The following is a 14939-nucleotide window of genomic DNA, read 5'->3' as shown; positions in this document are numbered from 1 at the left end:
AATGATTATCAGATTTATTTCTAATCATAAATAGTCATTTCAGAGGAAATAAGGAATTAACCTCATAGACCTCAAGGATCATTTATGTATATATGCTAACAATGAGCAGATATTTCTTCTCACAGACAAGTTTCAAGTACATTTACTGAGGAAAGTATTTTTGGTTTTCTTTTTCTTCTCTGAAACCTTAGACTTTTCTTTAAGTGCCCCAGTATCTAGGAATACAAAGCCCTTAACCATTATGATAAGGTGTCCTGGTTAATTTCCATAATGCTGCTATATAACAAATCACTCAAAAAATATAATTTTTTTTTCTTTATTCACATTTTGGCAATTGGCTGGAATAAGTTCATTTTGCCTGAATTCAGGTTGGTTTGACTCTAAGTTGAGCTTGGGTCCAGATCTGCTCCACATGTTTTTCTCTTTGGACTAGTAGGCTGACCTGGGCATGTTAATTTCAGGTCACTAGGATATAGTTGAGTCACTACATAAAGTGCTATTGAATGTGGAGAGAAAAAGAAAAATATTGAATATTAATATTACAAACCCTTCACAGAGGAGATGACATTTGATCTGAACACTAAAGATTAGGGAAGGAAAATTAGTCAATTAGAGAATGAGGGAAGAGCATTTCATTTCAATGTACCTCATTGATAATGAGGTAAAATATTATATTACCTTAAAATAATTTATTATACTAGCTGAAGGAAAGGAGTTTGAGTTCCAGCACAAAAAGCATGGAAACTGAAATCCCAACTTTTACAGAATTGACTATTGCAGAAATGACTATTACGGAATTTTGCAAACTGAGGCAGGTGGGCCTTCTGGCATTGAGATAATGCATGTTAGACAGCCTGTAGCACATTGAATTAAAGGGCACTCACTGGGAAACGAGCTTCCTAATAAAGATGTAATAAATCTTACTGATGTGTTTGGTTTAGCTTGAGTAACGTTCTTTAAAAATTTAAACTAATAATTTAAAATAGGGCAACTTCACATAAAAATGCAAATTTCTGGCAATCTCTAGTCTATATTCCAATATGATAAGATCTGTCTAGAGCTGTGGTGTGTGTGGGCCTTTTGTTAAAAGTGATGTATACTTTCCAAGTCAGTCCGCACCTCACTGAGTCCCATTGTCTCCCTTACCCAGAAATGAATTGTCAGTTGCCATTTATCATCAAGCATGGACTAACTGTTTTTCTTCTGGTAAAGGAGAAATATTTCTCTGTACTCTATCAAAAATAGACAAAAGTGCCTGGCTGGCTCAGTCAATGGGCCATGTGACTCTTTCAAGGTTGTGAGTTTGCGCTCCATGTTGGGTATAGAGATTACTTAAAAATAAAATCTTTTAAAAATAGACAAATGAAAGCTACACAAAAAGACATGCTTCAAGAAAAATGAGAGAAAGCATATTTATGAAGACTTTTTCTCTTTTAATTACAACTGAGACGTTATAATAGAAGACAATAATATTAAGAAGCCATTTCCAAAAACTATATGACCCCAGTTTTATGCTTTCTGCTGCTGTTGCTGCTGCAACAGACAATACTGCACCTAATCCTCAGGACAATGTATCACAATGTAGAATCAAAAAGTGCCCAGAAATTAGCAATCCAAAATTTTGAGAATCTCCAATCTTAATTTAAAAAGCTATGCTATTATCCTCTTTGAGTCCACCTCTCTGCTAGATGCTACCTGAATTGATTTTTAGTCTGTCCAAGCGAGAGACAAATAGCATGGACTGTTCCAGACAAGTCTATCCTGACACTCATCCTTTGTTATCGCTCTTCCTACATCATCAACAGCACATTGGACCTAACAGAGTACAAAGAAATATCTCAAATTGAGCCTAATATGATTTTAATATCCCGAAGTGTTGCATAATCTTAGGAAGTATATGGAATAATGCAGTTTCCACTCAGAAAGAAAAATCTTTTGGCTTGGACAGTAAATGTTTACTTATCACCAAAAGTAAGTTTTTTGTTTGTTTGTTTTCCCCCATGTGGGACTCCAATAGGAGGTTGTTTGTTTGTTTTCCCCCATGTGGGACTCCAATAGGAGGTTGACTGGAGGCAGAGTGGGACTGAGAGCTGATTTACCACATGCAGGACTGGGCTCCACGCCCCACCTGGCAAGACCCTGGTAGGCTCACAAATTCCTCTCTCTAGTTTGGCATGGACCCAGGGACAGGTCCGGCTGTGTTGTGCAACTTGGATTCCTTTAGAATCCCATGACCACACAAACCAAGGTCTGCAAACCACCCTTCAGAGGCTAAAGAAATGCAAAATCCAATTGAATTGGGCAGGAGCTGTAGACCTCTGTGAGTAGATGTAGATAAATCCAGGGACATGGATAAAACATAGTTAATTTGTAAACATGGTAGAGTTGGAAAGTTAACCCTGTAAATTTGAGGAATAATATAACACTTCCTTAGTGAGAAGGTAAGACAAATAGTTTTTCGATCCCAGAAAGATTTAAAACTGAATATAGAAACATTTAAGAGATTCAAACTCATAGCATTAATATTCTTTAGTAAAGAACAGGTGCATATTTACTATTGGTACCTTTAATGTTGAAGAGAATTGGACAACTGGAATCACAAGTGGTCAAGAGTGTGATTCCATTTTTAAATCCTTGTAATATCAAATTGAAACATTTAATTATGAAACCATTTTAGGCTTATGCTTTTTGATGTTGCTTAAATCACACTGCTTTTAAAATAATATTTAGGATAATTCTAGTTTTATTTTATAAATTTAATTTATTAGCTTTGTGAGAAGTACTTAGCAGTTGGAAAATTGTAGTCAGGAAATTGAGAAATATAAGAAAATAAATTTTAAGAGTTGATTCTCAAAAGCAACTATCTGATTACATGTGCTTGCTGTATATTAATTAAACAAACAAAAATAATTTGAGGTAACTGAAAAATGGTTAATTTACTTGAACAGTTAGTCAACTTACATTTTTGTTAGTTTTCAACAATAGAAAATTTTCTTGACATTTTGTAATATTTTTAGTAGATTTAGGCTCTGTTGGAAATTGGTAGTATATTTTTAGTAAAATCTGGGTTGTGCTCTCTTATGTAGTACAGTACTGAATGGTTTTCATTCATTTATCTATATTTTTGTGTATTTTTATTTTTTTCTTAGGATGAGCATAACAGGAGGAAAAAGTTATTAAAACATAATGTGAATTTTAAAATATGCTCTTTCTCCCCCAGGGACTTCTTAACTATATAAAGTGAAAGAAAGAATTGGTATAATACCATGTGGTATAACATTTTCTAGGACTTTAATATTTTAATGATTGTGAAGTATATCATTTTTAAATAAAGGAAGGAGCTTTTCTCCAAGCTCAGTCTCTCCTGTGATGTATCTCAACTTCGAAGGCTATAGACTAATTAGACACACAGCATATGCTTCCCTATGGTTTCACTTCCCCTGTATCGGTTTCCATTCTTCCATCAGAGCTTAGTATACATGTTCTTTTGCTGTTAAACTTTTCCTTTTGAAGAAAGTGTTTTAATTACAACATTTAAAAAGGGAAACAAACAAACAAAAAAACCACCCTCTTACCTAGCACTGATAAGAAAACTGCAGCAGGTGGTCACAGCCACATGATAGTCAACCTCATGCAACGTGACTTTTGCCAAGGACTCTGATTGCAATCCTGCTGAACTCAACTGCAGTTCTTATGTCAGCCCTGTCCTGTAGTGCAAATCAATCATCAGGTACCCTTTGAGCTCTCATGGACATTTAAGATTCCAAGGCTTGAGTCCCACATACATTTACAGAAGAAGCAGAGAGCAGCCACTCTCCAGTCCTGTACTCAATCCCAGCATGATATGCAATAATGACCTGTCAGGAAAGGAGGCTGTGTATCCTCACACTGTGAAATATCCTGAGGGACTCTCTTTATGAATTTGAAAAAAGATTCAGCAGGGCTCTAGCCAAGAACTCAGGCACACAATTTCAAAAGTGCATCACAATCTTTTTAAAAATTTTCAGGGGTATCATTACCTTGGTGTATTTTCATGTGTCCTTTTTAAAAAATTATAAAAATGAAAAGGATGGCCTGAAACAGTCTCCTAGCCACAAATAATAGTCACTTAAAAAAAAAAAAGTTTATCATTTCTTTTTTTGCATTAGCAGGGTGCTCTTTGCCTTTTAAGCATTCACTGATTTCATTTCATTTTTGCCCATCCATAATGTGATGGATACTGAATGGTTAATATGTATGCATTAGTCATTGTGTAGAATTTGTTATAATTAATTCAAAGGCTAAAATTATCCACCTATTTTCTTAGTAATGGATGATCTTCAACACACTAGGGCAATGATACTTGCATTTTTTTTTTTTAATATAAAGCCCACCTAGGTAAAACCTCTCCCAGGAAAATTCATACATATTTATAAGATGAACACATGCCTGTAAATTTAGAGGATTCACAAATTCCTTGAAGTCTTGTGTTCCAGGTTGGATTAGGATGGATAAACCCAACTCTAAGACAGTTTAGCATGCAGGATATTTGTTAGATAGCAATACCTATGGAAAGGAAGGTGAGGATGAAAGATGGTCAGAGGGAGAAGCTGAGCTGTGATACAGAGCCAAAAAAGCCTTAGATGATACCATAATCATATTGGAGAAATCACAACCAAGAGTTTGTCAGGAGCTGAGCCTTCCTGTGTTGATCTGTCATTGAATGAGTTGCCCAAGAAGCAGTGGATGTAGACTACTATGCAACTGAGGAGATCACTGAAGAGACTGATGACGAAAACCTATTGATGCCAGCACTCCCAGAAGATGGGGCAACAAATTCTTCCGTGAACAGGATCTGGTGATACATCACAGTGTCCATCACACCCAGGTTATGAGAAACCCAGCCATGGAATCTTCAGCTTTCTCCCTTCAATTTTAGCCTCTGAAGAAATTTTCTGATATCATTTCTAAAATCTATGTCAAAGACCAGTTAAGAACAACAATTTAATTTCTATAGTTTCTGCCTTACTTATATAATACTATATTTTAGGTGTGGCTTGCTTAGGTTGAGTAATTTATATTTTGAGTTTATTTTGAATTTTCTGGACTTTAAAAATAATATTATTTTAACAATTACACTTAATCCAGTGAAAGGTTTCAAATATATATATATATATATATATATATATATATATATATAAAGATTTTATTTATTTGTTCATGAGAGTCAGAGAGAGAGAGAGAGAGAGAGAGAGAGGTAGAGACGTAGGCAGAGGGAGAAGCAAGCTCCATGCAGGGAGCCCCATGTGGGACCCAATCCCAGGACTCCAGGATCATGCCCTGGGCTGAAGGCAGGTGCTCAACTGCTGAGCCACTTAGGCATCCCTCAGATATTAAAATAACAAGAAAGTTGTTAGAATGAGGGAAAAGAAAAAAAAAAAAAGAATGAGGGAAAAGCTGACCTCAACAGTACAAAACTTGGTGATCCAGAAAGAATCTCTTTTATCCTGGTTTCATTAATGCAGCAAATGACTGACTGGCATGGCACAAAAAAACAGGAATAAATAGAAATAAAACAGATGGCATTATTACCCTCCTCATTTAAAAAAATAACTAAAAAACAAAATGAAAGATACTATTTTTCACTGAAAAAAGTTATTGAAGTAATGAAAGTAATATCTTCATTGTTAGAGATTTTTACCTCTTACCAACTTAGGTTGTTACTGAAATGTATTTATGCCTAAATTGGATTATGCAAGGGGGAGAGTATTATTTTCAGTATGCCATATTTAATTCTCTAAAATGTCTTTGTTCTGTAAGGCCCTGAAGGGATGAATGATAGCCTGACAGATTTTCAATAAATAATGACAATTTATCAGTAAAGAGGTTTATTTTCAAGAGATGAAGCTAGATACAGCCTTAACATTATTTTCCAAATCCCCAAGATGAAATAGCATTGCTAGAAATCATAAAATGTGGAGGACAAACTAGTTTGGGTAAGAGGCAGTGGTATGGGAACAGAGCAAAGGTAACATTTTATTTTAGACGTGTTGCTTTTGAAGTGCTGTAGTCCATCCAAGGAGAGCTATGTTAAGCAGGTTGCTAGAAATACAGGTCTGGAGCTCAGGGAGAAAAGATCAGGCCCACTTGACCAGACATGTCCCTTGTCCTGGGGTTAGGTTTTCCTAGGCTAAGAAGTACACCTGGTATGTTTCAGAAAAAGCAGGTCAAGGAGGCTGAGTCCCCAGTCTGGTGAGTAGTAGGCAGTGTGGTCTGTTGAAAAAATTATGTCCAAAATTACAGTTCACCCACTAGCTGTTTGGCTTTGAATAAATCTCTCTGAACCTCAACTTCCCCTGGTATTAAAAATGAAAAATCCAAAGCCTATTAATGTTCTCTTAAAGAATTATTTGGATTAAACATGGAATAAATGTGAAAACATTTCATAAATTTAAAGGTGCTATTGAAATACATATTATCATTCTAGTAAAGAGTGTGTGTGGGAGTATATAGTGAAACATTTAGGTTTGAAAGAGAAACAAGTTATTCACTGACTCAAGCATGTTGTGTAAGACACTAAATCAGTTCTGGAGAGAGGAAAATAAATAAGGTTTCTTTTTTATCATGGCTCACAAGTCGTATAAAAAATAATACATGGGCATGTGGCAGGTATAAGCAGATAGAAGAGTAAGCAAAGGATGTTTTGAGTGAATGAATGAGTGATGCACAGAAGAGAAACCTCTAATCCAAACTCAAAAGTTCCAGAAGCCTTGTTGGAAGGATCTGTCTTAAGGAATAATATTGTTCCTCAGATAAAGAAGGAGCAATGGAAACTAAGAAATCATAAGCCCGGGCAATGTCAAGAGAAAATGTTGCACATAAAATGCTCAAGAGGAATTGACAAGAAATGATGCTAAAGGTAGAGAGGAGGGGGAAATGGTGGTCAGATGACCTATGCTACGCTAAGTTGCGTGAATTATTATGATGACACGATGGTTATAGGACAGGGGGTAGGGTGATCAGATTTGCCTTTTAGATGGAGCCCTCTGGCAGTGGTGTGAAAGTTTGATTTGAAGGAAAGAAAACTGGAATCAGGGACACAAGTCTGGAATTTATAGCAATAGACCAGCAATAGATGATGGGTGTTTGAATTAACTAAAAAACATTTGAATTTAAAATATCGGCTGCTGATCGAAGGATAGAAAGTGAAAAAGAGGGAGGAAAGAAGCCGTCTCCCTGGTATCTGAATGGGTGGTCGTACTAACTGCTGAGATGGAAAATGGTGAGGAAGAGATCTAGATTTGAGAAGCATCTGTAGATAAAAAGATGAGACTGATGGTAGGTAGATAGACGATAGGCAGATAATAGACAGATAGATGATAGACTTAAATGAGTATTTTATTAACTATATCCATAGTACCTAGAATAGTGCCTGGTACTTAGTAGTACCCAATGAATATTGATTGACAGAGTGGGTTGAAATGGAAGAACATTAATGTTTGAGGTATCAGCAAAGGGCCCTCGGAGGATAAAGAATTGGAACATATAGAAATATGAAGGGTGATATTATGAAAATCAAGAAAGAATAAAACTAAGGGAAAAATAAACAGTTCTAATCCTTTATTGCTCCAGTTCATATGGCATTGATAGAGATATCCATTGTCTGTGACAGCAGAGGTAGAACTGGAAGTAATGGGTTTACTGGGTGGCTCAGTTGGTTGAGCAACTGCCTTTGCCTCAGGTCATGGTGTAGGGGAGCTGGGATCAAGCTCCCCTCCCTCTGCACTTTCCCCTGCTTGTGCTGTCTTGCTCTTTTGCTCTCGAATAAATAAATAAAATATTTTTTAAAAAAGAACTGGAAGTAGTTAATTGTCTCTTCTCTGAAATCTGATTTATTAATACAGAATCTGAAGACTGTTACTGGCATATTTCCCATCATGTGGAGAAATACTTCAAGAGAATGAAGTATGTTCCATACTTGTTCCCTTGTAGTATTTTCCACGTAGCTGTTTATCTTTTTTAAAACTTATACTAACACTGTTCCATCCATGCTTGAAAGTCTTTAATGGTTCCCATTGAACTTATCATAGCCCATTATCTTCTTATAATTTGGCCCCTGCCAATTTCTACATTCTCATCTTGTTTGTTATTTCCCTTTGTTTCTTATACTAAAATCCTTTCCTGACTTAGGTTCTCATTCACTTTTTTTTTTTCTATCTGAAATGTTCTTTCATTCACATAGTGACTCTCATCTTTTAAGTTTTAGCATAAATGTCACTTTCTAAAATAATTCTCTTAAAAAAAGCTTAATTCAAGAAAGTTTCCCCCTATTTAATATCTTAGCACCTCACTCTCCTTTCCCTGAACTTATTACAGTTTGTAATGATGTTGATGATTGGTTATTTTTTTCTTGTTTTATATTCTTTTTTACTTTTCTCTCCTTTTTCTTTGGTTATTTATCACACATATTATCCACAGAATTATAATCTATAGAAGGAAGGGACCATATTTCTGTGTTAACTTCTTCATACCCAGTGCCTCTCTCGATATGTGTAGAAGAAAAAAATAACAGTGTTTGCTTAACTACATTGGCCAGGATTCATTTATGTCTATAATGGAGCTTGAGGGTACATAGTAAAGAGATTTTTTTAAATATGCTATTTAACCACCTGATAACACTGATACTCTACTTCTCTGCTTTGGATATATGAAGAATTGGATTGTGAACAACTTTAAAAATTGATTTAAAAGCAACATTAACTATAGTGAAATTTGAGATACCAAACAAAAACAAACAACCTAAACCAAGGTAGTTTTTTTGTAAAGCACAAAATTGTGTGATTGAATACCACATGTCTTCTATTTTATTTGAGCCTCTCTTTTAGCAACTTTTTAGGCTCATAATAAAATGTGCAAACAGAAACTCTCACACTTTTTGAAGAAATACATCTATGTGATAATGGAACTTCATAAACTTAACAGGTCTTTACTATTTTACCTTGACTCATCTCACTAAAGTAACCCTCCTCCCAGTGTAATTTGTCCCTCTTAATAACTCCACAAATTTCAATGCAGCAAATCTTTCATGGGTATCCATCATAGGCTAGGATATTGAAGTGTTGAAAACAGAATACTCATTAGAAGTAGTATTGTCTTCAATGTGTTTATCCTCTGTTTCAGGGGTATTACAAGAGAAAGGTGAACCATATAAGTGCTGGCTTATATGATATAAATTAACAGAATAAAGGTGGACTGCAACAGCCAAGGAGGCAGCATCTTCAAAAGGATGACTAGGATTGGGTAAATCAGAGAGCTTGGAAGATGAATGACATTCTGTGACAAAAGAATATTTAGAAGGCTTTGAAGGAAGATTGCCCCTGGAACATACATGCAAAGTGGGGCTGTTGATCATAATAGAGTAGAGCTATGTCCACCAGCTGTAAAGCAAAATTGAAATGAAGTCTTTACTTCAGGTGGGAAAACATCCATGTGAATGAATAAACGATGGTAGTCATAGATTTTCTGTTTGAGTAAATGATGGATGAATTACTCAATAAGCAGCCTGTCTATAGAAAAAGTCTGGTTTCTTATCACATATCCTCCTTACTGAGATGCAAGCATTTGCATAGAAATGAATTGATTTGAGAAAGGGCAAAAAAAAAAAAAAAGGAGAAGCAACAGAGATGATGGAGCTGGCAAGAGGAAAATATCCTATGGATTTAATAACATTCTGTTCCACTTTAGTATACAGTGCCCTTGGTAATTAAACTCATGTGGCCCCCTCGCATCCATGTCATTTTAGATAAGGAGGAGAAAATATGATTTTAAAAGGGGAGAAATGACTACTTTGTATCTATAAATCATTCATCTCATGAAGCTTTAATAGAAAAGTTATATGTTTCCATTTGAAAATAGGTAGCCATACTCTTTTAAAGAAACTTAAAGCTGACCTGCAAGTGGAAATTTCTCTTATGTGGAATCTGAGTGAGGTTTTTTGGTGTGTGTGTATCATTTCTTATGATTTTTAATGTTTTGGTGTTTTCAGTTAATATTTTAAAAGACATCTATTTTTTTTTTCTGTCCAGTGTGTCTAATTGGAAGTAAAACTATGTGGTTTTAGGAATTACATCTTAAGTGGGAAGTTACTTTGGGCTTTTCTTCCTCTTCCTTTTTATACTCAAATAAATGTATAAATTTGCTATCATGTATCTGAGAAAATAGTACCTAAGAGTTTTAATAAATGTTTTAAAAAACACTCAGGTATAACTGGAAATGCTGGAACAAACAAAATTAAATGTATTCTTACTGTAGAATCCTTTGATTGTAAAATATATATATGATAATGCACACTGTGAATCTTAAAGAAGTGGTATATTATCAAAATATTTTTCAAATTTCTAGATTTCGCGACTTTTTTTGGGAAGATTCTTTAAATGCTAGTGCTCTGCAGAATATAAAACTGAATCTATTACACTAGGAAACAGATAGTTAGAAGCTAACATCTAAATGGTTTCAATTATGGAAGTAATCTCTACTTTATGAAACTTCCAGACAGAAAAATGCCAAGTGGGAATACTTTTTAAAAGAAGTAGAGCTCTTCTTTTTATAAACCCTCAAGTATTTTTTAAAAGCTTTAAGATGGATAGTATATAGCAATGAATAATAACCAGACTTTGGACTCAGATGCATCTGAATTCCAAGTTTATCACTAAACTAAAGGTATTGCTTTGTTCTCCAAAGGTTTTATCACCATGTGAAAATAGGGCCAACAGCAACTTCTTCTAGGACGTGTGCAGATCAAATGAGATACACCTATATTAATACTATATGCAGTAACTAGTAAAAAATATATGCTGTTATTCTCATAATAAAATTCATTTTTATACTTAAGAAGATATGCTGCGGTATATGTAAACTTAATAAGTATTAGTCACTGCCAATTAAAATTAAGTCTGAGAGAACTGCATAGTCTGAAATTACTCAAGACCTTCTCTATTATATTGTTTACTATACTGTGAAATCTAGGAAGCCTCTGCTCCATGGAGTGGGTAAATTACTGGAGTACCAAGAATATCTTGAGATGAAAATGACACATCCATTAGTCAATCCCAAAGCACAATTCTTATGTTTAAGGACATTAAAATATATTTCAATATCTAAAGTCCACCAATAGAAACCTACCATGTTATTGATATAAAAGCATTTCTAATATCTTACCATGTCCTAGCAGGAGCACTCCTCTATGAGTCACAAAGGTACCACACACACTTAGCTTGCCAATAAGAATAGAAGAACTCTTCTGTTACAGTGTAAGGCAGTCTCAAGCTAAATATTATGTATATATGACAGAACAAGTATCTAAGTCCAGAGCAGAGACACACAACTTCAGAGAACATCAAATTAAATGTTATAACAAAATAAACTAAATAAAACATTTTATGCATATTTATTAATCTTAATTGCTAGTTAAAGTCTTTCAGGTTATAAGGACCAGTGGCATGCTCATATTATCTCAGCAAATGGTGAATTATTTAAGAACATAAAGGGAAGCAAGATACACTTTTATCTCAGTAAGTTGCACAGCAAGAAGAACAGGACACTACTCATGATGCATTAAACAGGTCTAGTAACCTCACAGAGGTTTTTGTCCTTCTATAAAGACAATGGCATCCATGTTTCATATTCTAATATTCTCTTTTTTTTTATGCTATCAACCACACAATTGATCTTCTGTGACTTACAAATACCCACCCCCCCAAAGATATTATTGGTTTGACAGTCACTACAGCATGTCCATTAAGCAGAATTCTCAAATGGTCAGTCAATTCCTTTGCATAGTTATTAAGCACCTAATTTGTGTCAATCACTTTTCTAGGAGCAAGTTTCTCAGTGGGGACAAAATAGACATGATAACCACATTATGGAATATGCTAGTTCCAACAGGCACCTGAGCCGGGTGGCATCATTATGGGGCATAATGTATGGTGCAAGATGAATTATGGAGAAATCTGGGATTTGTTAGACACTCAGTAAGTCTGCAATCTATCCTCAGGGTAGCATATTTTGACTATTAATAATAATTATAAGGGATACCTGGGTGGCTCAGCAGTTGAGCATCTGCTTTCGGCTCAAGACGTGATCCTGGGATCCAGGATCGAACCCCACATCCAGCTCCCTGCAGGGAGCCTGCTTCTCCTTCTGCCTGTGTCTCTGCCTCTCACTCTGTGTCTCTCATGAATAAATAAATAAATATTTTTAAAATAATAATAATTATTATAATACCAACATAAGACAAATATGCTTACTGCCTTAGGTAATAAAATATAAAATAGCAACATGTATCTGTACCACTAAACTTAAAACTTAATTTTACAAACTGAAGATTTGGGGCAACCCTGTCAAGCAAGTCTGTCACTGCCATTTTTCTAATAGCATCAGAAATGCTCACTTTGTGTCCTGTGTCACATTTGGGTAATTTTGGTAATATTTCAAATGTTTTAATTATTATCATATTTGTATGATGGTGTGATCAGTGATTATAACCCATTGAAAGTTCAGATGATGGTTAGAATTTTTAGCAATAACATATTTTTTAATTAAGGCATATACTTTCTCTCAGACATAATGCGATTTCACACTTAATAAATCACAGTATAATGTAAGTATGACTTTTATAGTACTGGGAAACCAAAGAATTCATTTGTCTCACTTTATTCAATATTTGCTTAGTGTGGTGGTCTGAACTGAACCCACAATAACTTTGAGGTACGCCTGTAGTTTGTACTAACTGGTTTATTTAGTTGTGGTTTTTAAAAATATATATATTTGAATTTAATTAGCCAAAAAAATTCAATTAGCCACAATATAGTACATCTAAGTTTCAGATGTAGTGTTCAATAATTTATCAGTTGTATATAGCGCCCAGTGCTTATCATATCATGGGCCCTACTTAAAGCCCATCACCCAATTACCCTACCAACTATCCAGCAACCCTGTTTGTTGTCGTTGTCTATAGTTAAAAGTCTCTCATGGTTTCTCTCCCTCTCTAATGACTTCCTCTTCAGTTTTCTCTCCCTCACTCTATGATCCTCTGTACCTTTTCTTATATTCCACATATGAATGAAACCATATAATTGTCTTTCTCTGTTTGACTTATTTTGCTCAGCATAATACCCTCCAGTTCCATTTACGTTGGTGTAAATGGTAAGTATTCATCCTTTCTCATGGCTGACTAATATTCCATTGTGTATATATATGCCATATCTTCTTTTTCCATCTGTTGATGGACATCTTAGCTCTTTCCACAATTTGGCTATTGTGGACATTGCTGCTGTGAATATTGAGATGCAGGTTCCCATTCGGATCACTACATTTTTATCTTTGGGTTAAATACCCAGTAGTGCAATTGCTTAGTCATAGGGTAGCTCTCTTTATAACTTCTAGAGGAACCTCCATACTGTTTTCCAGAGTGGCTTTACCAGCTTGTATTCCACCAATAGTATAATAGGGTTCCCCTTTCTGTGCATCCTTGCCAAAATTTGTGGTTTCCTGGCTTGTTAATTGTAGCCATTCTGACTGGTGTGAGGTGGTAGCTTGCTGTGGTTTTGATTTGCATTCCCTGATGCCAAGTAATGTTGAGCATTTTTTCATGTGTTTGTTGGCCATTTGTATATTTTCTTTGGAGAAATTATCTGTTTCTGTCTTCTTCCCATTTCTTGACTAGATTGTTTTTTGGGTTTTAAGTTTGATAAGTTCCTTATAGATCTTGAATACGAGCCCTTTATCTGATATGCCATTTGCAAATATCTTCTCCCATTCTGTAGGTTGAGTTTTAGTTTTATTGTCTGTTGAGTCTTATCAAAAAAGCATAGCCTTTCCTTCACTTCTTCAATGACACTTCTTTTTTTTTTTTTTAAGATTTATTTATTTATTAATGAAAGAGAGAAAGAGTCAGAGACATAGACAGAGGGAGAAGCAGGCTCCATGCAGGGAGCCTGATGTGGGACTCAATCCCAGGACTCCAGGATCACGCCCTGGGCTGAAGGCAGGTGCTCAACTGCTGAGCCACCCAGTGTCCCTTCAATGACACTTCTTACTACTTTCCCTCTGGACACTACAGTCCAAGAAAATGGGTATATGTGAATTAGTGGTGTTTTTTTTTCTTTCTATTTGTTTTAGAGCAGAGAAAAATCTAACAAAATTTTTTATCAAGATGGAAATTAATAAGTAAAACAAGACTCAAGAGCCATCCAGAGGAGAGATCTGTCACTGCATCAGGTTGTTTTCCCAAACCCTATCTCTACCTTGCCTTTCACACGTTAATTTTTAAAAGGAATTTTCCATTTCATTATTCAATGATACTGAATTTTTTGCATTTTCCCTCAGTTTTTTTCATTTGAATTTTCTTCTCTCTATGCATTCTTTTTTTTTCCATTGACATGTTCTAAATCACATACTCCACCATTGTTTGATATTCAACTAATTTCCCTTGAGATGGTGTTTAACAACATGATAAAATCTTAGTTCTGGTTGTACTTATGTATGAATTAAATATGTAGCCCATTGAACAAATATTCACTACACTTAAATATGTCAGATGGTAATTTGGGGCTATTGATATAGCAATGAAACAAAATAAAAACAGATAAATATTCTTGTTTTCTTGGTGTTTATATTCTAACGGGCAAAATTTAGTCTGCATATACCAATATATACTTTATATAATCAATATAATCTTGCATTAATAAGATTACATGTATCTATTGATAACATAAGTCAACATAATTTATTTCCAATTTAGGAAAAAGTGACATACAAGAAATTTTTTAGAGCTACTACTCACAAGATCATGGCTTGTCATTTTTGTAGTTGAGAATATGATCATTTATGACTTTTTCTTCATAAGGCCTTTTTGATTGTCATTCACTATGATATATGTATGAGTAAGAATCTATCATAAT

Source organism: Vulpes vulpes, chromosome 3, assembly GCF_048418805.1.
Source record: "Vulpes vulpes isolate BD-2025 chromosome 3, VulVul3, whole genome shotgun sequence".
In the NCBI taxonomy this organism is placed as follows: domain Eukaryota; kingdom Metazoa; phylum Chordata; class Mammalia; order Carnivora; family Canidae; genus Vulpes; species Vulpes vulpes.
Note: the sequence above shows the minus strand (reverse complement) of the source record.